The 23,394-nt window shown below is 46.4% G+C and overlaps 1 protein-coding gene and 1 long non-coding RNA gene across 3 annotated transcripts in view; both read left to right on the plus strand.

Annotated features, from left to right (window-relative positions):
* Positions 1-23,394, plus strand: part of CAMK1D (calcium/calmodulin dependent protein kinase ID) — a 226,330-nt gene that overhangs the window by 21,776 nt on the left and 181,160 nt on the right. The window lies entirely within an intron of this gene.
* On the plus strand, positions 1,034-13,166 carry LOC142421013 (uncharacterized). Its single transcript, XR_012778831.1, has 3 exons — positions 1,034-1,773; positions 8,768-8,847; positions 12,757-13,166. It is a non-coding gene; the product is annotated as an uncharacterized LOC142421013 (long non-coding RNA).

Genomic DNA, 23,394 nt, shown 5'->3' on the forward strand with positions numbered 1-23,394 from the left:
AAATTGTGTGATCCACCACTTCTGCCCTGCAAAAGCAGCATCCACAGTAATTAAACATTAACTCTACCTTTGCTTGAAAATAGCTGTCATCATTACTCTTTGCAGTTGTGAGATTTTTTTTTTGAGTGTGCATACTGATTATAAGCTTTTAAAGCACATGTCTACTCTTTATCTCAGTTGGTATTTACACTGAAAGGTGATTTGGATCCTGCGATTTCACGTCAACGCAGCCAATCTGCTTGAAATTACTTCTGCGTCATTACGCAGAAAACCATTATGCAGAACATTTTTTTCTCCTGGTTTAGTAGTTGATGGAAGAGCCTGTTTTCTGCCTTCACATGGTAAAATTGGCAAAAGAGGAGACTCAGCAGGCTGAGCACGGCTTCGGCTGGGTATTTCTTTAGGAAAACGTGGGTTTTGGCAGAGGAGGGGCAGTGGCGGCGGCGGTGAGGCGGGTGGGAAATGGAAACTCCAGCTCTGTAGTGGGGCTTTCTTCAGCCCGATTTTCTGTGAACCATCCTCCAGCTGGCAAAATCTCCCTCCTTCTGCAGTGAGGGGATGGTCAAGCACAGTTTTAGTCCGACGGCTGGTTTTGGTCACCTGGTGCCCCGTTGGCTTTGAAGTTGTGTTACTGTTGTCCTCCTCTTGCGTGAAGCCTTGCTGCACCGGTATTGCACTGCCTGGGGTTTGTGGGTGGCTGGGGGCCAGAGGGTGAGAACACACAAGATTCAGAAAAACAAACCCCAAAATGCCCAACTCTAGCCAAATAAAACTGGAGGGAGGTAGGAGAGTGGGGGAAATATGAGCCATAGCTGGACATGCTGTTTAAGTTGCTTCTTAGGTGGCTTTAAAGGAAAATCACTGCACAAAATGGTTTCATGGCCTAAAAAAAAAAAGAAAAAAAAGAACAAAAAGAAAAAAAAAAGAAAAAAGAAAAAAGGCAAAAAAAAGCAAAAAGGAAAAAAAAGGAAAAAAGAAAAAAAGAAAAAAAAGGGAAAAAATACATTTGGTCATTCTTGGATTGCAGAAAAGTGAGAAGCACTGATCAGCATCCTCATTTCCAGGGCTGTGTGAGCTCTGACCGCGTCGTTAGATGGTTTCCAGTTCAGGGCTGGCCGATGTCCAGCTGGCAGGGAGCACGGCCGAAAGATCTCCCGTCTGTCTGCGAAACTCCGCATAGATGCACTGCACGCCGGTCGAGCGCAAACTCCTCGCTTTACAGCACAGCCCGCTCTTTAAACAAGAAAAAAAAAATATTCTGAAAGACTAGAGGAAAAGCTCTGCCAAAACACAGCGTTTGAACCCTGTAAGCAGAGGTCGTGGATCCATGGGTCCTTCTCTCCATAGCCCAGGCTCAGCCACCCTTGAGGCATTTCTTGGGAAGGTTTAATTCCCATAATGTGGGGCTGGGGAGCAGGGACAGCTCAAGACACATGCATCTTTTAAGCAGGAGCAGCTGAAACAAAGAAATAAAGTTTTTTTAATTTATTTTCCAGATTCAGCAGTAATTACTGAGCACTTTCCATACCTTCTGCTCCCCTGTCCAAGTAGGAAAATTTCCTTTAAGGCTGGGAAACTTGCATAGTGCAAGTGTCAGACTGCGTACCCTGGGGAATTTGTGATGATTAAGTCCAAAGAAGAGGCTGTTGGTGGAGTGAAGCTGCTGAAGCCTTCCGTAACATTTAGCGAGGCAGACGTGAAGAGACGAACTGTTTTTGCAGACATGATGGGATCAGAGGCTGCAAAATCCAGCCTGCTCCTGAGTCTCCTGAAGTTAGTGAGCAACATGGGAAGAGGATGGGATCTATGGGTATCTCCTGCATGGCAGTCTAAAAAAATACCAACTGAGTAATTTTCACCGCCCGCCAGTGCCTGCCTCTTGCCATATTTTGTATTTCTTTCCTGCACGGGCGTGCTGAGCTATCGCGGGTTGGGGCCAGTGCTTCTGCGATGATTTGCTGTGCGTCTCCCCTTGACCGGGAGCAACCCCAGGAGGGTGGTTGCCTCGCTCGGCTGCGCGAGAGCCAGAAACATGCTGGTTTTCTGAGGTTTTGATTTTTAACCTGACCGCTAACAGTGGGGATCGAATTATCTCCTTGAGGAGAAGGTGGCTTTGTGCACTGGCCGCGGCGCTGAGAGCAGCTGGGACTGCCTGACCCCGAGACAACTTAGCTCCGGTGCCTGTGCCGAGAAGTCAGATCTGGTTCATCTGGATCTGGTTGTAGGCTCAGTTTAATTAATCTTTTCTTCAAAGCAGATTAAATTGATTGCTTTGCAGAAAAAAAGAAATTAAAAAATTCCCCTTTGCATTTTTTTTTTTCAGTAGCCAGCTGGGAAAAAAAGAGAAATTAGATGGATTCAGGTGGTTTTCACTTTTAAATCTTTATTCAAACAACTCCAGTCCGTCAGATATGAATTAAGAGGCTGTAGTATAGACTGTGCCCTCATTTTTAATGATGCTGTGTGACATGTCCTGCAAAAGGAGAAGCAGTAATAGAAATAAAAATTTGCTTTAGAACCCAGTAAATTAAGAGAGATGACTACAGCTCAGAACCACTCCATCCTCTCCCTGGAAGGCCCTAAACAGACATGTATAATGAGTTAAAGCACTGCTATTTCCATTTGGGACGTGTGTGCATGCACTCTGTCTGGTGTGCTGAGAATATCCTCTGCACCTGGGATGTGATGGATTTACTACACTTGTCTGGAGCCGGGGTTTCACGTGCTGGATGAAATTGTACTTTTTTTTTTTTTTTTAAATGGATGCACGTGAGCTGCATGTGTGGAGTTCATACTGACCAGGACCTCTGAGATTTTGAATGTCCCAGAAGTTTTGCACAGATTGCCAGCTCTCTCTTCTTGCCCTTAGAGAAAATTTCCAGACAGAAAAGAGAATCTCTGCAGGGAAACTCGGGGGGGGAAATAACCTAAGACTGGAGCAGTGATCAATGAATTTGGGCAGGGTGGATATTTTTGTTAAGTTTTGGTCTGGGTAAAAATTGTTTTTGAAGTGGAATATTTCACCTGGTTTGTTAAATCTTTTTTTTAAAAGCTTTTTGTGTACTGCAAAATGAGACTGTTGCTTTGAAAAGGGAGAATTTTGGGTTTTTTTTAAGAAACGGTGATCTTTTTTCCCAAGCTAAAACTAGTTCTGATGGCCTCCAAACTGTATGGTCTAATGAAGGTAGTATAGATTAATTTTTTTTTACCCTGCAACTTTAAAAAATCCTGGGCAAGTGCTGTCTGCTGTTGTTCACTGGAAGGAGAGATTCTGCAGGAGAGCTGCTTGCTATGAGAATTTGAGTGCAATTTGTGTTAAGTTTCCATTTCCAGGTAACTTGCAAAGGGTTGATAGATGATTAGCAGATCTTTTGAATACTAAATAAAATAGCCAGGCAGAAATTATGTCAACATTGTGCTAGCAGCAGTTGGTTATAACCACCCCTAATCCCTCCTATAGATGTATGCATGGCCATTAATAATATGTATTGGCCAGACATATCGGCCAACTCTCCTGGTTCCTCTCGGCCAGTTAATTGCGAGAATCAGAATTTGGCCTTCACCCATGTCTTTGGCTAATCTGCTGCCCTGCTCTTTCAGCCTGGGTTATTCAGAGATCTGCTTTTTCTTGCTGTACTCCCCCCCTTAAGCTTTTTAGGTGGAGTTTGAGTCTGAAAGATGTGTTCATCCATGTGCCGGCTGAGAGGTGTGCCCCACCTCCGTCCTCCTGCGCTGTGGGGAGACTGCCGAAGTTACCTGCAGCAGCGGGAATATGGACATGCTATGGGACATCTCCAAGAAGTTGGTGAAGACTGGTTTTCCCTGCATGACCGCTTGATCTCCTGCAGCACGTGTGAGCGTAGCGGAGTGGGTCCCTGCCCTCCGTGGTTTGTGCCACCCTCAGCTAACATAAATGGCCCAGGGCATTACCAGGTGTTTTCATATTGATGTGGCCAGACATAAAGGGATGAATTTACTCTCCTGTCTATAACTAGAGATGCTACATATAGGTAAGTTTGAAATCCAGGCTGCAGCTTACGGCTGACCATCTCCTTTCACAGCCGTGCTGGTGCCCCGTGTCCCCGGTTAGCCCCCATCGAGCCGTGCCTGCTCTCCCTGTGACTCCTCCGTAACAGCCTGAGAGGAAGCATTAGGGAGCTGTCGGACAGGGCTGCATTCACAGTTCCCTTTCGAAGGCTGGGCAAGACCAGCTTTTCGGTGGGAGATGAAACAAAGAGGTGCAAAGGACCTTGGGGTGCTCCAAAGAGCATTCATTCCCCATCCGGTGATGTTTCCTTCACCCAGGACACCCAGGCTTTGCACAAGCATCCCCCAACCTAGCACAAGGCTCTTCCCCCGAGCACCGAGACCCTGACATGATGGTTAATCCTTCCCCGCAGAGGTCAGCAGTGCTGCTGGCTGCGCTTGGGTACCCCCGGGGGTCCCCCCATGCAAACCTCCCCTGGGAAGGAAACGTGCCCGGGAGTCAGCCTGAGGCTTGTAAGAGCTAAAGATAAAAGCACGAAAGTTCACAGTGGAAACAGAACTTCTTGCATGACTAAAGGCTGTCTGCCGCCTGTAGTTTTCTACTGCGATAAACGGAGGGTGGGCTAATCTGGGGCAGAGATGGAGGAAGAGACGAGGGGGAATGTAGGAACTGGAGCCGGGAGCATGACATTGTTGTATTTTCTTTCCTTGTGTTGATTAAAGCATGTGGCTATGTTTATCTGAAAACCTCATCATAGCCTATGTAATTTGAGCTCAGTTTTAGGGATTTAGTATGTTTTGGAAGCCACATATTAAGAATACAATTTATCCATGTAATATTTTCCTGTTTTTGTGGGATGCAGACAAAAATGTCAGTGCAGGAGCTTTATGTCGAGGGAATAATTCAAATTAATATCACTATCTGTAAATCTTGGTGGAAAGTCCTTTGTGTCAGCAGTGCAAAAATACCAGCTAAGAGGGTTCACCCTGGCACTTTTAAAGTGCCAGACCTGCATGGGTCCCAAGGAATTTTAATCTCCCATTTGATTCAGCAGGGATTTTGTGAGCCTAAAAACCTATGCACGCTACTTGGGGCGTGCGTTGGGGTCTCAGCTGCTCCCCGTGCTGGAGCGTGGCTGTGTTGCAGGTTGGGTAGAGATGGCCAAGGAGATGATAACGGGGTATTGAGTTTGGAGCTGGCTGGGAAACACTTCTGAGGAGCGCTGTGAGCTGTGCACCACCAGGCTTGCTGCTGCGTGAGGGACAAATTCTGCTCTCCGTTGCAAAGGCATGACTTTGGCTGGTTTCCGAAACACGAGCATCTAATCTCACTGTGGCTTATTGACTTTAATGGAGTTTATTCTTATAATTATTACAATGGTGTGAGAGCAGAATTTGGCCAGTAGCCACTGTAGTGCTGCCTTGGCAGACAGAGTGAGTGAAGTGTGCAGAAGCAAACCCATTGCAGGGTGGTTTCAAGTTTTGTGATACCCAAGCCCACAGTTATGGGTCCAGGTTTCTCATTTTCCAGGATCGCTAGAAGGGAGCCGTCATCCCCACTATTGACTTAGCCATGTGTAGAAATACTACACATGAGTCTGGGGCCTTATTCCTAATTCTTGTTCTTGCTTTCATACCAACTGTTTTGCCATCCTGAGCTATGCATGCTGAGTTGATAAGATATGCTGCATTGTCAAGCACTTCTTGACGAGACACATGCTTAGTCTATCCAGGATGATAAAGACCAAATGAGAAGGAACGGGCAAAGCTGTCATTCCTGTGCAGAAAGCCAGCGCGTGACTCCAGCAACAGGGGCAGCAGTTTGGGCTTTCAGAAGAGCAGTAGCTGCGGTCTTTGGCAAGAAAGATTTTCTCCCTGGTGCCATCCTCCTAAATTTCCTCTTTCAAACACAGATCAAAGAGGTTTAAAGATGTGATGAAGTATGAAGCTGTACTTGTAGCTGTAGTAGGAAGGAAGTTGAATACGTATGTGTGAGCAAGTGAGAGAGGAGGGGAAGGTGAGGACCTGACCATGCACATAATTTCCTAATGATTTCTGTTGCTATTTATGTATTAATTTCATTGCCAGTGCAGTCTCAGTAGCATTGGCTCTCCTCTTTCCTCGTTCCTGGCAGTGGCCTCCACCAAATGCTGTGGAGGGAGCCATAGAAGGCAGATGTGTGGGGTATGATCCCTCCACCCCCATACCTTCCTGCAGGTCCTTTTCGATTTCTTATGCTTCAAAGAGTGGCTTAAGCCTTGAATACGACCTTTAATATGCATTCAAAAGATGTTTAATCATTAGCCATAACTCTGCTTAGTCTTGTTATCTGTATGAATGCCCAGTAGTATCATACAGTACTACCAAGTTGGACATAGATTTAATTAGCTCATGCTTTATATTTGATCTGATGAGTTTTAATCCAGCAGATGCTTTTAGCTGATCAGTGTTTTTGACTTGGACGTGGTCTCCCTCTCTTACTGCAAATACGGTGTGTTTATACTCGTTGAACATATTGTAATCCACACACACATGTACAACACGGACGTGCTTTTTGGGTGCACAGCACATGGAGAACAAGCGGACTCACCTGTAAGAGTGGGCCTTGGCTGCTTTCTGGGCTGTGTTTAACTGGTAGCCTTGCACTTGGAAGAGATTTCCTTTATTTGGCAGTGCCTGCACTTTTGTACTGTTCCAATTTGTTTTCAACACAGCCTGAATGTAATTGAATGGCCTCTTTTATTTCTATGTAAAAAAATGTCTGGTTTACGTGCCTCATGAGGATTAGACAGTGAATTAAAAGCAAGTGGTTTTAGAGAATCACAAATAATGCTTTAACCTCCCTCCCCACTGACACAGATGAATGATTCGCTAAATAAACAGATTTTCTCTTGTATACGTTGGGCTGGGACGAGACAAGAGTCTTTCCCCCAGCTGGCCCCCTCCAGACCGTGGCTGGACCCCGGTGGCATGTGAAAGTTATTGTGTGTTTACCAGCAGTAGAGTTCATCCTCCCTAGTGACAGGGAGCTGCCGAATTACTTCACACATGGGTCGCCTGGTCCTCTGGGTCGGTTTTATCTTAAGTTGCATAAAGAGTTTAGAACAAGACTGTTCCTCCGTGGCTCTTTGACTATTTTTAGTTAATCTCTGTGACTTCCCTACAGCTCTGTTCCCCCTAATGCAGCTTATACTAATGGGCAGAGACAGTCACTGGGGACGTTAATGACTTGTCTGTTGAGGTCTGTCACTTGCTGGTGACTTACGTAGTCAGGTTGTTGTTTTTCTCCCTGGAGCGCTTCAAGATCCTTTATCTGAACCTCTCTCTCTTGTCTCATTGGGATTGCTGTAGAGATTTTAGTTGCAGGTGCACTTCGTGAAGCATGGGGTGCTCTGCATTGTTGGGCAGTGTTTCTTTACCTCCTCACACGTGCTTTGTGGAGCCACTTGTTGAGCAGAATTAAAAAAACTTGCTCCTCTGGTATCCAGGGGCTCTGTCAGGAGAGAACCAAGCATGTCTTGTATTGTGGGGGTTTAAGTCTCTAGGGATTATATGATAGGTGACAAAAATATTGTGAGGAGGAGAGGTGCTGACAGTTTGGATGATGTAAGTCGTGTAGCTCCTGTGTTACTGCATTTCTCTTAAAGGGTCTGTCAACGATGCCCAGACTTTTGGATGATTTCCCTTCAGTCAGGTTTTCCTTTTACATTAACCATCACAACGTGCCATTTGGGAGAGCATCTTGGGAAGAGCTGGGGGATGCTGTAACTCACTCGCCCTTAAATGTGCTGGATTTTCTGAATGGATAATGCTGATTTTGTTTTGTTTTGGGTGGTTTTTTTTTAATGAAGAAGTTATGGGTGCCTGTCAGAGAGGTTTCTTTCATGTTAGGAGGAGGTGAGGCACCTGGCAGATGCTGCACAAAATTGTCATGGGTGAGCAGACTACTACCTAGAATCTCTGTTTTCGGTCTCCGTTGCCACAGTAACTTACGGTCCTGCTGCCCACGTAACACTGCTTAATTTGATTGCAAAGACCAGGCCTTCAAGGAGAGACTTTCAGCTGTGCTTATGGGTTGAAATTGGGAGAGCATTGACAAGAGCTTCCCCTACCATCCGACTCAGCAAGAAGATACTCAGCCTGTGGTCTATAACCATGCTGTACTTTACAACTTTATAAACCTATAGCAAAGCCAGATCTCTGCCCCCTGGCTCTGATACCCAGATTAAGTGGCTGAATTGTTCGGTTATTCTGTGTATCCAATTTAGTCTGTTCAAGTTGTAGCTGGATGTCTCCTAGTAGTACAAATCATGTAGCTAATTTCTGTCATATGAGGCATATTTTTTCTCTCTTCTTGGAAAGACAGTAGAAAAAAAAGTTGAACTGGGATATAGAATTGGTAAAAATGGCGTACAGAGCTATTGCCTTATACTGCATTTGGCAGCTGTAGATATCCAAAAAATGTAGCATAATATAACCACTCTAAATTGTCTTCCTTCTTGGATAAGTAGGTTAAGTAGCAATAACAGTTTCAAATCTGCCTGGCCATTGGGGAAATTTGAATATGAATCCAGAAGTGGCTTTAAATTAGGCAGGGTCTAGATGTGAATCCAGATCTAGGCTTTGGGACTTCAGTCCTGTATCTAACCACAGTGGTTGATAAAGAGATGAAAGAATATAATAATAGAGGGACTAAATGCATGAGAAACCCAGAGTGTTGTACTTGCAAGGCCAGAGAGGTGAAAAGGTGATGTTGGTATGGCATTTTGCATTGCTGCAGGAGCCTTCAGGGGAGGAGGATGCTCTGCTGGTGTGGAAGGACCTCACCCCTCAGATGTTACCTCCCCACCTCCCCTTCATGTGAGTGCGTTCTTGTACCAACAATGCTCTGATAGCAGAGGGTATCTCCTGGGGTTAGAAGAAGCAAGTGGTGGCAGTGGCAGGTGTAGCTATCAGATGTAGAGGGAGCTGGGTTTGACAGACCTGAGAAGATTGCCATGGGGATATGCCTGTGGGGCACAAGGGTAGATTTCATGGGTGTCTAGGTGAGTTCCTGCTTGATGCAGAGGAGGAACGTCCGTGCTGGTCCTGGGGAGATGGGGGAGCAAGGGAGGGATGTTCTGCAGGATAAATTCAGGTTGCTACATGGGAAACTGAAGTCCAGGATCTCCATGGTAGCACTCTCTGAGATACTTGCAATGCCACAGGTGAGGCTGGAGAGGCGAGCAAAGATCTGCAGTCTCAGTGCTTGGATGAGATGGCACAGAGAGTCAGGGGTACGCTTTGGGTCTTCAGGAGAACTTCTGGGACAGGAAGAACCTGTAGATGGGCCACATCTTTGTAAAAACAGATTAAGATTCAGAGCAAGACTGCTGGCACTGAAAAATAAAAGGTTCATAGAGGACCGTTCAAACTGGAAGAAGGTACAGAGAAGCACCTGACTTGGACTGGTGCAACCTGTGAGCTGGATGCGGTTGATGCTCAGTGCACATTCTGAAAGTCCAGGAGGGCTGCGCAGAGCAAAACTAGAGTGAATGGGCAAGGCAAATCAGACTGCCTGCAAAAGCAGTTGAGTGACGTGCACAGTATTAAGTGCTGGAGTGAAGACAAAACGTACAAGTGCTTGTACCCTGGTGCTGGAAGCCTGAAAAAATAAGTTAGGGGAACCAGAGGGCTTGGTGTCAAGTGACAACCATGGTATAGCAGGTACGGCAGGGACTTGGTGGAAAGGAGGTAATTAGAGGGATGCAGTGTTGCCAAGCTACCAGCTTTATAGGAGTGCTGGAATAGGATGTATAGGCGGAGGAGTGACAGTGCAAGTGAAGGATAATACAAAGTGCAGCAGCATAGAAGTGTTACGGGAAAAGAGAAGCACTATAGTAACATTGTGGGTGGAAATCCCGACTCTAATAATAAGTCTAGTACTAGGATTGTACTACTGACCCCCACCCCCTCCAAACCAGGAAATATTAAGTGAGATTAAAGAAGCAACAAATTTAGGACAGGTATTAATAGCAGGAGATTTCAACTATCCATACATAGATTGGGTTAATGCCTCATCAGGATGAGATGTAGCGAGAAAGTTTTGGATGGAGTAAATAGTTGCTTCCTAGAACGATTAATCCTAGATCCTGTAAGAAAAGACGCTATTCTGGATTTGGCCTGAAGCGGTGTGCAGGACCTAGTCCAAGAGGCATTAGCAAGAGAGCTCACTAGTAGCGAGTGCAATACAATTAGATTTAACTTCGCAGCAGGAAAAAGCAGGGCACATAAATCCCATATGTGGATACTTGGTTTCAAGAGAGGGACAAGGTAAATATGAGAGAGAATTTAAAAGGAGCAGTTCAAAAAAGCAAGAAACCTGCATGCAGCCTGGAGGCTGTTAATAATAGTGTATTAGAAGCTAAGATAAAACGTGTGCTGCAATTTGAAAAGAAAATAAAGTTGTCCCCCAAATCCCCTGCAGACTCAGTAGGAAAGTTAAACAGCATATCACAGGAGATGGTTGGCATCTGAGAACTGGAAAGCTTGTTCAAATGAAAAGAATGGGAAAGCATGTAAAATATGGCAGGTCAAATGTAAACAGAAAATTGGGTTTGCAGATGAAGCCAAGCTCCTTTGGGTAGTCAGATGCCATGCAGATGGTGAGGAACTCCAGAAAGACCTCATAAAAATGACTGAATGTCAAAAAGGGGACACACGAGCTTCAGTGTAGACAAATGTAAGGTAATCCATCAAGGGAATATTAAACCATACCTTCACGGTGCTGAACTCAAGACCTGGGAGTTCCAGCTAGGGAGAGAGATCTTGGAGTCACGGTGGGCAGTCGTTTGCAATCGCCCACTCCGTGGGCAGTGACATCCCAAAAAGCAAACAAACCCCTGCACGTGGTCAGGGAGGGTGCTGAGAACAAGATGTGGGGTGTCGTATTGCCACTGTAGGAAGGCTTGGTGCACCCGTGCCAGGGCAATGCTGTTTGCAGTCCAGGATGGAGGTAGAGAAGGTCCAGAGAAGAGCAGCTAAGATGACTGAAGGGATGGAGCAGCTCCTTATGAGGAGAGACTGCACGGGCTGGGTCTTCAGCCGTAAAGCAAAGGGAGAGGGCACGTGGGGGGTATGTTGCAACTAGCAGGTGGTTGGATTAATATCCAGAGATTTTAATCCAACTGAAAGGAAAGTATCCAGCTGAAAGTAAGAAAGAAAAGAAAGTAATCCAGCTGAAAGAAGGTATTTTTTGTACTTGGCAGGTAGTGAGCTTCTGGAGTGTGTTGTCCCAGGAGGTGGTGAACCTGCTGGTATCAGCAGGTTCAAAAGGGAATTAGACTAATTCATTGACAACAGGTCTATGATAGTAGGAGTACAGGGATACTCCTGGTAATGCCCCTTAACCAAAAAGTGCGGGTACTGTAAGAGTAAGAGTGGAAGAGACTGAAGGTAGAGACCAGGCTCACCTGCTGTCCCTGAAGAGCACCTCTGCTGGGGACAGTCCTGGGCTGGATGAACCACTGATCTCACCCAGTATGACATTTTTATTTTCCTAATGTGAAACCCTCACCTTGATGGCGTTTCTGGGTCTGTGTGCTATCTTCTGCTTTGATAACTTCTGAAGCTGTATCGTTCCAATGCAGAAATCTACTGATTGTAAAGGAAAACAATTAAAAGGGGTAAATGGGGAGATGCATGGAGCTTCTGTAATCTGTGACCAGCCAGCAGCCAATCTTTATCTAAAAATCAAACTACTACATGATGGCAGCTGTTGATGCCTTGCAGCATAATTTGCCTTCTCATCAGCTTTACTTTATACAACGGTCCCATGCAAATTAAAATATTGCTGCCCTTATTTCCCTAAGGGACAGAAAGGAAATGAGGATGGAGGTGGTAGGAGAAAGGCTGTGAAAAGAGCCTTATTTATCGATACAAGAAGGACAGAGCATCTGGGATAGTGCAGAGGTAAATGCAGCTGTGGTCGAGATAGTGTGTGGAAAGGGTAGAGTGAGAAAGAAGTTCATGGGGAGAGAGTCACAGAGCCCTGGTGTGGGGCTGACTGGGGGAAAGCAAGAGGTATGTATTATGGGGGTAATTCTGCTACATTTGTAGAAGCCAGTATGGTGTCCATTTAGGTCCATTCACCCCCCCACACAACTATAATGCATACATACTGTATATGTGGTTGTGTAGTAAAGGGGCATTAGCTGATTCCTTAATAAATCAGGATTTTGGTACCATGCTGACTAGGTGCTCTAGAGGCTCCTAAAACAAACTATTTTGATGCTCAGTCAAATCTGAAAAGCAAACATATGAATCCTGCCTAATGCTGAAGCCATTAGAAAGCCGCCCACCCCCAAACTAATTTTAATACAGATAGGAAAGCAATTTCCTGACGAGAAAGCTCTTAATAGAGTGTGCTAATAGCAAACAGCAAGGAGAGGATTGTGGGCTCTGGTGCAGCTTAGCAACCACACTGGGAAGCAGAAGGAGACCAACATTATGAAGGGTTGTCCACAGTGGCTAGGGTGGGGATGGCATTTCAGGATGACCAAGACCAAGCTATGGAAGAGACCCCTTTGCTTTGTGGCTGTGGTGGTGGTGGATGGCCTTGGTGGTTGCTTATCACGTAGAGCAGGAGAATAGCGGTAGTCCTGACCATTGCTGGTGTGATGCTAGGGTCAGCTTGGAGGTCCTTGGCCAAACAAGTGCAAGAGCGAAAGAGTAGGTGTGGGTATGGGTGTGTTTTTATCAGCATTACAATGTTCTGACATGTCTTTCCAGGTGAGAGGCATCTCATTTCTCACTTGACTGTCTCTGGGTTTGATCCGAGGACTTGGAGTCTACCAGGCCAAGCAGATGGGGATGGAAAGCCTCCAGGAAACTCAGCATTTTCCCTTGGCTTTCCCTGTTGTTTTTACTTTCCTCCCCTCAGTTTGCAGCCATTTGTATTGGCAACCCTCACTCCTTGCGAGGGCTGAGGTGCTGAGGTTGGGGATATCCTTAGAGGCCATAGGAGTCCGAATTTGATGCTCCCAGCTCTGTTGAGGGGACGGGAGGCCTCCTGACTCCCTGTAACCTGCATGGTGTGGCTGATCCCAAGTGCCAAGTTTGTAGTATCTGGCTGCCTTTAGACCTTCGTCAGCTGTCTGGTTTTCGGTGGAAGCCCTCCTGTAAGAGTCAGCTTGCCTATAATAAACTAATCAGTCATGCAAGCATGGAATTTCTTTCTGCTTTACCTTAGGATGGGGTTGTCACATAAACAGACTCCACAACTTTGACCCAATGAGCCTCTGGTTTGCTCTGGGATCTCTTCTTCTCCCATGGGGACCTTCATTTTTGTGTGCTTTTCTGAGCTGCCCCGAGAAATGCACACAAAAATATGGATCCCACAGGGGCAGAGGGGATTCCCTGCCTGCTGCTCATGGCTTCTGCATGGCCATGCCTGGACCCGTTTTCTCCACACACCGCAGGGCAGCAATACTCCCTTGTGGCTTACCCCATGTAGCCTCTGTGGGTCAATCTGTACGTCATGGGTGGATGAACCCTGTGGTGGGTGCCTCTCGTCCCGTGACGGAAATAACACCAGGGCCCTGCGCTCAGGAATGCGTCATGGTGGCTCTATTTTGGGAAACAGCCGTACAAATGAGAGTTTGAAGAGCGCAGCGTGCTTCAAATCTAGGATGTGTGTTCGGCTCTGGCAGGGAGGGGGAGGCCGGTTTGATTTTCACTGTGGGGATGGGGTCCTCTGCTCACCCAAGCAGCTGTTCCCGTGCAAAGCCCCCCACATCTGCAGAGGCCACCCCACCGCGGCTCTGCGGAGAGCTGCAGGCTCTGCCTCAAAAGCAGGGGATGCAGCAAACAGTGCAACCCCCCATCTTCTAACCATGTCCTAACTATGGAGAAGGATTGTCACTGTCCAGAAAGCAATGTGTCACATTATCTATTTATATAGAGCCTTCCACTGTGGATGCTCCTTACTCATCTAACTTCACTTTTGGAGGCAGTTCTGTCATTACTTATCAGGCCCAGGTTTTGACTGACTTGGACATTGGTGGTGGCTCCGCCGTGAATTCAGTTGAACACACTGAGAAAAGGCCTCGTGGGACTGAAGAATTCACAGGAGCTGGGAGCACCAACATGAATCCATAGGATTTATACTCTGAAATCCTATGAGGGGATACAGCAAATCTGAGTTTCTTTATGCCTTGGTGCCCAGGGTGTAAAATGAAATAGTACCTCTGGCCCAGGCGCAGTGGGCAGGGATAGCGTGGGGGGACTGTTTAATTAATTGGTAGTCTCTTAAGACTGCAGAGGAACCACATGTAGCGACACAGAATTGGAAATGTGATCATAGGATCTAGAATTGAATCTGATGGCTACACTCGTCCCAGACTATGTGCAAGACTTGCTTTGTCCGGCATGGGAATTCAGCCCAGCGTGCTGGAGGCAGATGTTTAGCACTGCTCTGCTTATCTCTAGGTTGCGGCAAGAGATGAAAAACTTAATCTTCCAATGGAAGAATAAGGAGAGTTTAATTAGGCAAATTATAATTACCCAACCTTGGTTTCCCCAAGACAGAAGAGGCTGGTGCCAGCCAGCGTAGCACTCCTGTTTCCTGTGGAGCTGAGCAGATTTACACTAAGTCAGGAGCTTGAAATGTGCATTCAGTAGAGGAAGTGTTACATAGGATCTTGGAAGAAAAATATTTTCTTCCCTTTTTAGAAAGAAACTCAACTGTGCTGTTTTGTGCAACACAAGTTGTGCCGTACCGAGCCTGAGCTTTGCTCAGCAGGGCTGGGGCTGGTGTCTCCCCAGCCCTGGAGCTTGCGGTGGGAGATGGGCACACAGAAAAGTCCTGGAGTCTCCATCACTCAGTATTTGGCTTTGCTGAGTGTTTCCCTTGCTGAATTGCAACCACAGGTCTGGCAGACCTTCACCTGAATGGTGGTTGATAAGCTTAGGTCCCCTCGGATGGATGTATTTCATAAATGAAAAGACTACGGTATCTCCAGAAGTGGGAGGATCTCCAGAGACACCTCTGCCTGTCCGTATGAGGTGGCTTTTAATTCCCTCTCCAGCTTGGCCATGGCCCCCACAGATGAGATTTCTTTGCCGAACCTATTAAAAACCAGATTAAGATCTCTCACAGAGGTCATTTAGCAAACAGTGAGGTGGCCCTTTTCTAAGGAATACTTGTTTTCCTCTCAGTCAAAACAATCTGGAGAATGTTTGGAGTCAGCCCATTTCTGAACTTAACCCTCTCATCCCCAGCAAAAATAGTCTGTGATGGGGTGAGCTGGACCCCAGTCCTGACTTCCAGGGCTGTGTTGATTTTCTGGAGCACGTAGAAGGGTTTGTGTTGTGCGTGTGGGTATGCCATGACGAGAGGGTGACTAAACCCAATGGGTGTGCAGTTACATAAATTTGCATCAGCCTGTACGTCGTATGTAAAGCACAGGCGTGACTCAAAGGCAGGAGCTGCGGTGGCACGTAAAGTCTGCTGGCTGTCAGCGAGTGACAGCCCGGGACAAAGCTGCCAGATCAGTGTTGGGTCTCGTTGGGTGTCCTCCTCGTCTGCCATGGGTGCTGGGGGTGCTGGCTTCTCCCGCATCGGGGTATTAGGGAGCAGGGAGGGTTTAGTACTGAGCCTCTGGGGCTGCAAACAAGTCAACCAGTGAGTCAGCATTAGGTGGAAATGCAATATTGTATATGTGGGCTATTGAAACGCAAAACAGCTGATAGGAAAATGAGCCCCGTATCTCTATGGTGGTGAGTCTACCGCTGCCCGTAGGAGGTGAGATCATGTTTAGATGTAATGATAAGGGATGGACTACAAGCAGAACTCAGATGTGAGCCCTGTCGAGCTTAGGATCCAGCCTAAAAGCCTAGAGCAAAACACTTTGGACCACTGAGAAAGATTTTGCTGGTAAGGATCCTCTCTATCAAAAAGAAAAAAGAAAAAAAAGAAAAAAAAAAGAAAAAAAAAAGTTTTTTCCAGGAATCAGGGCATTCTTTATGGCAATCCTCAATCCTCATGCCTTCAAAATTGCAAGATGTAAAAAAAAAAAAATCTAAATTTTTAATATTCAAATTAACATTCTAGGTTATGGAACTTAGACTTCCATGCTTTAAAGTTTTTTCAGTGGAGGTCCGAAACTTATTTGAAAACAAAGAAAAGAAAGCAGCACCCCATCCTACATACCCCCCACCCCTCTCAGAAAGCCTTGCGGGATGGCCGGCCCTGGGAGCCAGGGCATTCGGAAAAGGACCAGGAATCACAGGAGTGGGCAGTGCTGGCGCTGCCTCAAATCCCCTGGTAATAAACACGCCGACTGAAGCCAGATGGTAAAAGTGCATTTTTATCATGCTTTCTGTGGATTAATTATTTCAATAAACATTTTTCTCATTTGTATATGTTCAGGGCAGCATTTGCACACGTTCGGGGCAGCATTTGCACGACATCTAAGAAAACTCACTGAGCTTTCTCTGGCTTTCTCGGTGGCTGCACTCGAAGGCTAGGTTTGTTTGATCCGCCTCAATCCCCCCTAATGTTTGTCATTTGTATTAGCCACAAGACTGCAGTGAGACAGCGGTTGCTGATCCCTGAGGGGTCTGGTTTTCCCTTGATGTGTCTGTAACTCCTTTCATAATAATAAGAGTTATTTGTACATATGGAGGGGATTAGTTAATGACCTGCGATGCACAATCCACTGGGGCACGGCTCTCCACTGACTACTGTTATGTGATGTGCTGTGGTGATTTCTTGAGTGCTTTGGAGACCTGCCTTCATTAAGTTTCAGTGGGTGGTAAAGACAAGTATTGATGCCCTCGTTTCGAGATGGGAAAACTGAATCGTTCCCCATTCGGTGGGTAAATAACGTGAGGTGCTGCAAAGTAAAGCGATTTGTTGTACATACAGTCAGGGTGCCGTATGAACCGTTCGGTTCATTGAACATATGGTTCAACAAGGCACCTTTCCTCAGCCGTGCTCTCGTAGGGGCCATGGGTGTCCTCTTAACTGGGGGCAATTGCTGGGAAATGAGCTTAGCCAGAGAGGAGAGGCGATTAAGCTGACGTAGGTGAGGTTACGTGCACACACATTTCCCATGACTTTGCTTATGAGGTTATTTGTAACATGAGTGTTTCTAAGCCTCCGGTGTCGGATGCAGGAATCAGGCTGGTGGCACGCTCAGGTCCATGAGGTTGGGGCTCAAGTCCTTGCACATGCCCATGCTTTCCCAAAACTGTCAGAAATGGTAGGAGCAGTTATCGAGGGAGAGCATGGCGGCATGAAGGCTTTGCTAAACTCTCATTTTCTCAAGGAGTTTTCCTGCTTGTGCAGTGTCTGTGGTGGTATTTATACCTGTGGTCACCGTGTTGCACGCCCTGGGTTCCCATCAGCCTGATGTAAAGCCCTTGTCCCGGGGCTTACTCTGAGGGCGGTATATACTGTCTGGGAATGACTCATAAACCTCTGTATAGCACATCTACTCCTGGCCAAATGTAAAACTAAACACACGCTTTTAGTGTTATCTTGACCTAGACTAATGTTGCTATTTTGGGGTTTTATGTCAGAGGCACAAAAATCCTGGAAATCACTGATGGAAAAGACCTATGAGATCATCCCTTCCACCCACAGGTTTGTTCCCTGCAAAATATTCTCCATCGTTTTGTCCAAAGCAGTCAAAATTCGCTCAAGTGAGGGGGATCCTAATGCTTCCCCAGGGGGACTCTTACGTCTTGCAGCGTGCCAGGGAGGACTCATTCATCCCTAATCTACAGTCCAAAGTTAATTTTACTCGGTTTAAACCTGCCCGTCCAAGTTCAGATCCCTGAGACTGTTCCTGCTCTTCCTGCTGTTCCTAGCCAGCATGGCACAAGAACAACATGACATCCTGTAAGTTGAGTGCAGGCTGCTCAGTCATCTGTAATGGCATGAGTTTGCAATCAGACCTCAGAGAGTTGCCCGGGGGCTCCCCCTCTGTACCGCTGTCACAGGGCTGGTGCGGGATATCTCATACCCCAGGGCTGCATCTCCTCCTTCCCTCTGAGGCACAAACCTCCCACAAGGCATTTTTTTTTTCTTTCATTGAACTATCTCACTTGCTGCTTCGTGGGACGTGAAGACCCAGACTGGTAGCCTGGCGGTGTTTCCTATCAAAGAAAAAGGCAAAATTCCCACTGAATGGGAGCGGGCTGCAGTAAGTGGGTGGTAGTTACCTGATGGACAAGAGCTGGATTAGACCATCTCCATGTGTCCACGTGTGCCGGCTCCTGGGCAGGGTGCTGGGGACACTAAGTCTTCCATCGAACCTTGTCATGCCTGAAATGCTGCAAGCTATTAACAACCTCTGCTAATGAGTACTGTAACGTCATTGAAAGGTCTATTTTTAATACAAAATGCAATTGCAAAAATAAAATAAAAAAAAAAAGTCCCCACATAACAAATTTTATAGATATGTTGGAAAAGAAAATAATCTCTGTCTGCAGGGCGGGGACTCTGCGTGCCAGCTCCCTGCGTTGGCCCAGCTGTACGCCCCATCTCGCCCTCACGTCCCCCGGGAGTGGAAATGGAAACCTCTGCGCTGAGCTCTGGCAGTACAAGTGGATACCAGGGAAAGTGTTTTGCCAGTACTTAGTAGGAGCCAGCTCTTGCTTCACTGCAGCAGTTAAACACATCAGTGCACCGAGCCCGTACAGCCCTCCTGGCACTGACTGAATAGGTATTTGTGGGGTTTTTTTTTTTCTTTTTTTTTTGCACAGGGGTCATTTTCTTGCTGGGCTTCTGAGCACTCGTCTGTGAAACATGAAATTGCTCATCCGTGGGTTGGTGAGATCCATAAGCTTGCAGTGAACAATATTTTCCCTCCTTTATACATGGAGGAGTTTTCAGACTGCAATCACTCAGCAGCCAGCAATTTTCAGCTGTCTTTCCTTTATGTTTTCAGTGGGATTTGAATATCTTTGGAAAGTGTAAATTTACAGCCAAGGATCACAAAATGAGGCCTTGCTCTGTGATCTTCCTTGGGCAAGCTTTCCATAGAGGCCATGGTTACCACCTTTGAGGGGCTACAGTGGCTAAAGGGATGCTCTGTGGGACCCATCCGAGATGCCCGGGACGGCTCCAGGCTGCGCACAAGGATGTGCCAGGTTGCGCAGTGCCGTAGCCCATGTGCAGACTGAGGGAATCTTTTGCCTGATAGCAGATCCTAGATAAACTGAAATCCCGGAGCTTTGCGCAGGGCTGGTGCAGCCCCTCTCAACCACTACAGGATGCTGATGCGCAAGTGCTAGGAGAAAGGAGAAGGTCCTCGTGTCCGTGGACAAGTCTGGTTCATTTGGAGCACATGCTGGGGGGAAGAGGTGTAGAGTGAAAAGTGTCCTTCAGAAAACTATCTCTTGCTCCTCCTGTGGTTCCAGTATTTTTACTGAAATCTGCTTGTCCTGCCTCCAACCCCCAGGACTTAGCTCTACCTTCCTCCCATACGGCTGCCTCCTACTAGCACCATTCCCCCCATCTCACTCCCATTAATCTTCCCATATTCATCTGACCTTCTCGTCTCATTTATTTTGCTCTGTTTGCATTTATTTGCTCTGCAAATTCCTCAGGCCAGGGGCTGTCTGTATAAAGCATATAGTGAATGTCCAGTAGAATTTCAGTGCATAGTTTTTTTCAGAATACACGAAAAATGGCAACTCCAACCCTATAGGCTGCTTTTACAAGTTGCTCCCCATTTGACTCAACCCAACTTTTAAAAATAAAAAGAATTCCTGTAACAAAAGAATGTAAACCTCAGTTCTCATCAGTTTGGCTCTATAATAACTGAATCTTGCAGAAATGTGGGAAAAATATGCAAAAATTCTGTTTTTCTCCATATCAAGCACAAACACTTGTAGCGTATTGGGTTATTTTTCATCATTGCCAGGCTCTACAGTGCCTGCATCCATTTCTTACCACCCACAAAAGCTACGTTCAGAGTAACCAGGCTGAGTCATTAGTGTCTTTAGCTGCAAATTTTGCTCTTTGAGCTTCAAGCTGCTTCTTTGCATAGCGCATTTGTGCCGATTCACTGAAGCGCAGTTCATTTGTTTTATCGATACATCCATGGGACAAAGGGCCGAGTCAAAGGGAGCCTGGGGTTGGGGTATCGAACCTTTCGTCCCTCAAATCATTGCACCGAGCCCTGGGCTGGCAGGGGACAGCAGCTATCCCAAGCTGATGGCCTTTGTGCAATGATTTGGAGGTCACAACTGTGCTTGTAGCAATCAGATGTCCGTGCTGCAAAAAACTCACCACTGGAGCTGTTAGCAGAAGGCCATATGGAAGATGCTTTACCGCTGTCAGCCACGCAGCAGATCAGCACGAGACCTTGCTTTCCAGGCTGGCAGCAGCATGCGTCTGTGGGAAAAATGGGGCTGATTCTCTCTCCTGTGCCCTGCGGACAGGCTCACTGCCTGTAGTACAGTGCAGACAGTCTTCTGCAATGGCATTATAAATTCTGGACCAATTATTCTAGCTTCACTCATGCAAAATTCAGAGAAATCGACTGTCGGAGCAAAACCTTTCCTCATTTCCTGCCTTGCATTCATTTCCAACTGACAGTGGAACCACGAAATATCTTGAGTTTTATTATAAAATTACTAAACACCCAAGAGGCTGAGCCCTTGCTTTAAGTGGAAGCCTCAGTGCAGCCTCAGCTCTGAAGCTGCTCTCCACTTTTGCAATTATCCATTTACAGTAAATAAGATAATATGATGTAACGGACTCAGAGATACGTTGCTGTTAATTATTGGAGTACTGTAGGCTCAGATGATATTTTGCTCTGTTGTTGGAGGCGCTCTGCAACGGTGCAAACCAGAGTGCTTACGGCTTGAACAAGGTCAGCTGAGCGCCTGGGGAAGACCTCGATGTTCTCCCAGGGCCATTAGTTATTCCATTTGTGTATAACACAGGAAAGAGTCAACCACAAACCCACCAAAGCCTGAGGACAAGAGGCTGTTCATTATGCACATCTCTTCGCTGGGGCACACACACCAGAATTCCTCCTTTTATTCTATTTCTGAATTTCCATGAGCTGCTTTCTGTCAGCAAACGTCCCTTTTGGCATAACATAACTGTACTGAAACAGAACCAAATCCTCATGTGGTAACTCTGCGCTGCAAATGCGGGGTTTGCTTTGGAGGCTGACCAGGAACATTTCTTGTCCGCACAGAGATTTTCCCCTTGTTGAGAGTTTCACGCTTTTGGGAATGCTGATGCCCCCAGGGGCTCTGGCACTGTAAAGTCGTGGGTACACAAAGGGAGCAGGATCTTGATTGTAAAACCATCACTTCGAGCCCTGATAATTCATAGGCTTTAAGGGCTTGTCCATGCCACAGACTCAAGTGTCACAGGGCCACCAGTCTCACCAGCAGAACTGGTTTGCTTACAGCCCCTAGAAGGGCTTGCCAGATGTGGCACGCACCCAAGGTGATGTAGCTAAATTGCATCTGGAGCAGACTAATTTGGGGTACCTCTGCGTCCTGCATGGCTGGATCCCACACTGGTCTTCTCCAGGCTCAGACCTCCCTCGGGTCTCCTGCAGGACAGGTCGCATCCAGTAGCTCACTTAAGCAAAAGTAGTCAAAACTTGGCCTCTAGCCTCAAAGCATGTAGGTGATTTTTCACAGCAGTGATGTGGCTGAGGCACTGGGGTAAGGATTGGTCGAGCCCAGGGATTTGTAGGAGCAATTCAAAGATAAACCTGTGCAGTTCCTTACTATTTGAGCTAAACATCCGAGATCTCTGAAAAGCGTTGCCATATCCCGTTGTCTGAGCACAGATAAGGGCCATAAGACATGATCTCAGCAGCGGATTACTTTGCGGTGCGATCCCTCCTTGCTGTTTCACAACCTGGTCTTTTTTGGTGCAGACTCTCTAATTGAAGCATTTGTTTGCAGAAGCAAGAAACTGCTGTCTCTCTGCTGCAGACTTTTAATAAATAGGTGAATGAGAGGTATAATCTGATTGTTTAATGGAAAAAAATATAAGTATAGCCAGAGGAGATGGTCAGCCACGGAGAAAAGGGGGCATTTGCAATGTGATGCTTTATATAAATAAAATACTCCAGATAGTTCCTGTGAACCAGTAGCATATACAGATGATTAATAACAATAACACACCAGTTCCAGTCGACAGGAGATGCTCTTCAGCGTTGGCACGTAAGTGCCGAGAGCTGAGCAATCGGGAGTTTTGCATATTGTGTGGGTACAAAATCAAGACGTGGTTCTGCGGCTCCGGCGTGTGAAAGAGGCAGGAGGGTTATCAGAACAAAACCGATCTTCTTTCTTTCGGCTGCATCGTTTAAAGGGGATAGATTTTATTAAGGTTGAAGGCACAGATTGGGTGCTGGAAGATGTTAGCTTTATTGCTGTTTCTCGCAATGATCCCTCTCATTCCCGTGTCCAAAGAGTATGACTGGTCATTGCCTCTATTTCCGTGCCAATAAAATGGGGGATCACAACATCGCTTATCTCACAGCAGCATTACGAACTTGAACGAATTAATATCTCTGAAGCGCTCTGATGGTAGGTGCAAAGTCTTTTCATAAGAGCTCACGATTCCAGCTAGAAAACAGTTTTGTGCGGAGAATGCTGAGGTTAGAAAGGTGTGAAGCCAATTTAGTTTCCAAATGCCATGGGCCTTGATGCAGTACCAGGTAATCTGTGAATTCAGATCCTTGGTGCTGAGCGGTTAATCAGGATCAGACTCTGCCATGTGCTTGCTGAAACCAATGGGACTATGCACATAATAATACAAAGCTGATCAAAAATCATGGTAGACAGAGGTTCTGTGAATGATTTTTTATGCACCTCCTAGTCATCTTGAAAGACAAAAATAATTCTTCAGGCTTTATGAACAGGAACTCTTTTTCTGGGAGAACCTCTTATTTGCTGATTGGAAGCTTTTTACCCTACAGAAAATAGCAATCTCATCAGGAGTTGTGGATGTGGAGTTCATCACTGTGTTAGCACTGCAGCAAAAGCTATTTTGCTGTTTGAAAGTTGGAGTTCTTCACTGGGCCCACGTGTTTATGATGACTAATTTCCCACTCTTATCTAAGAGTTACTTAATCTAAGAGTTCCCAGTGGGATAAATGGAACAGGAATGAGGGCGATAGTTTGCAGCTGTCAAGGTGAAAAGAGAGAAAATACCCACATATTGCACTAGGCGGGCTCCTGAAAAATGTGCTAGCTTTGCCAGGAAAGATAAGGGTCTCTCTGTAGCTGCAAAGTTTCCATGAAAGATGCTATAAATGCTGCAAAAGTTGGAAAAATGGTCATCCAGACTGTGCCTTGGGAATGGTCCCTGGCCTGCGCCACTGCTGCTTCATGCCACTGGTACTACTCAGTCTTACTGACACAGGCATAGCCCGCCAG

The sequence above is a fragment of the Mycteria americana genome, chromosome 1, assembly GCF_035582795.1.
Source record: "Mycteria americana isolate JAX WOST 10 ecotype Jacksonville Zoo and Gardens chromosome 1, USCA_MyAme_1.0, whole genome shotgun sequence".
Classification (NCBI taxonomy): domain Eukaryota; kingdom Metazoa; phylum Chordata; class Aves; order Ciconiiformes; family Ciconiidae; genus Mycteria; species Mycteria americana.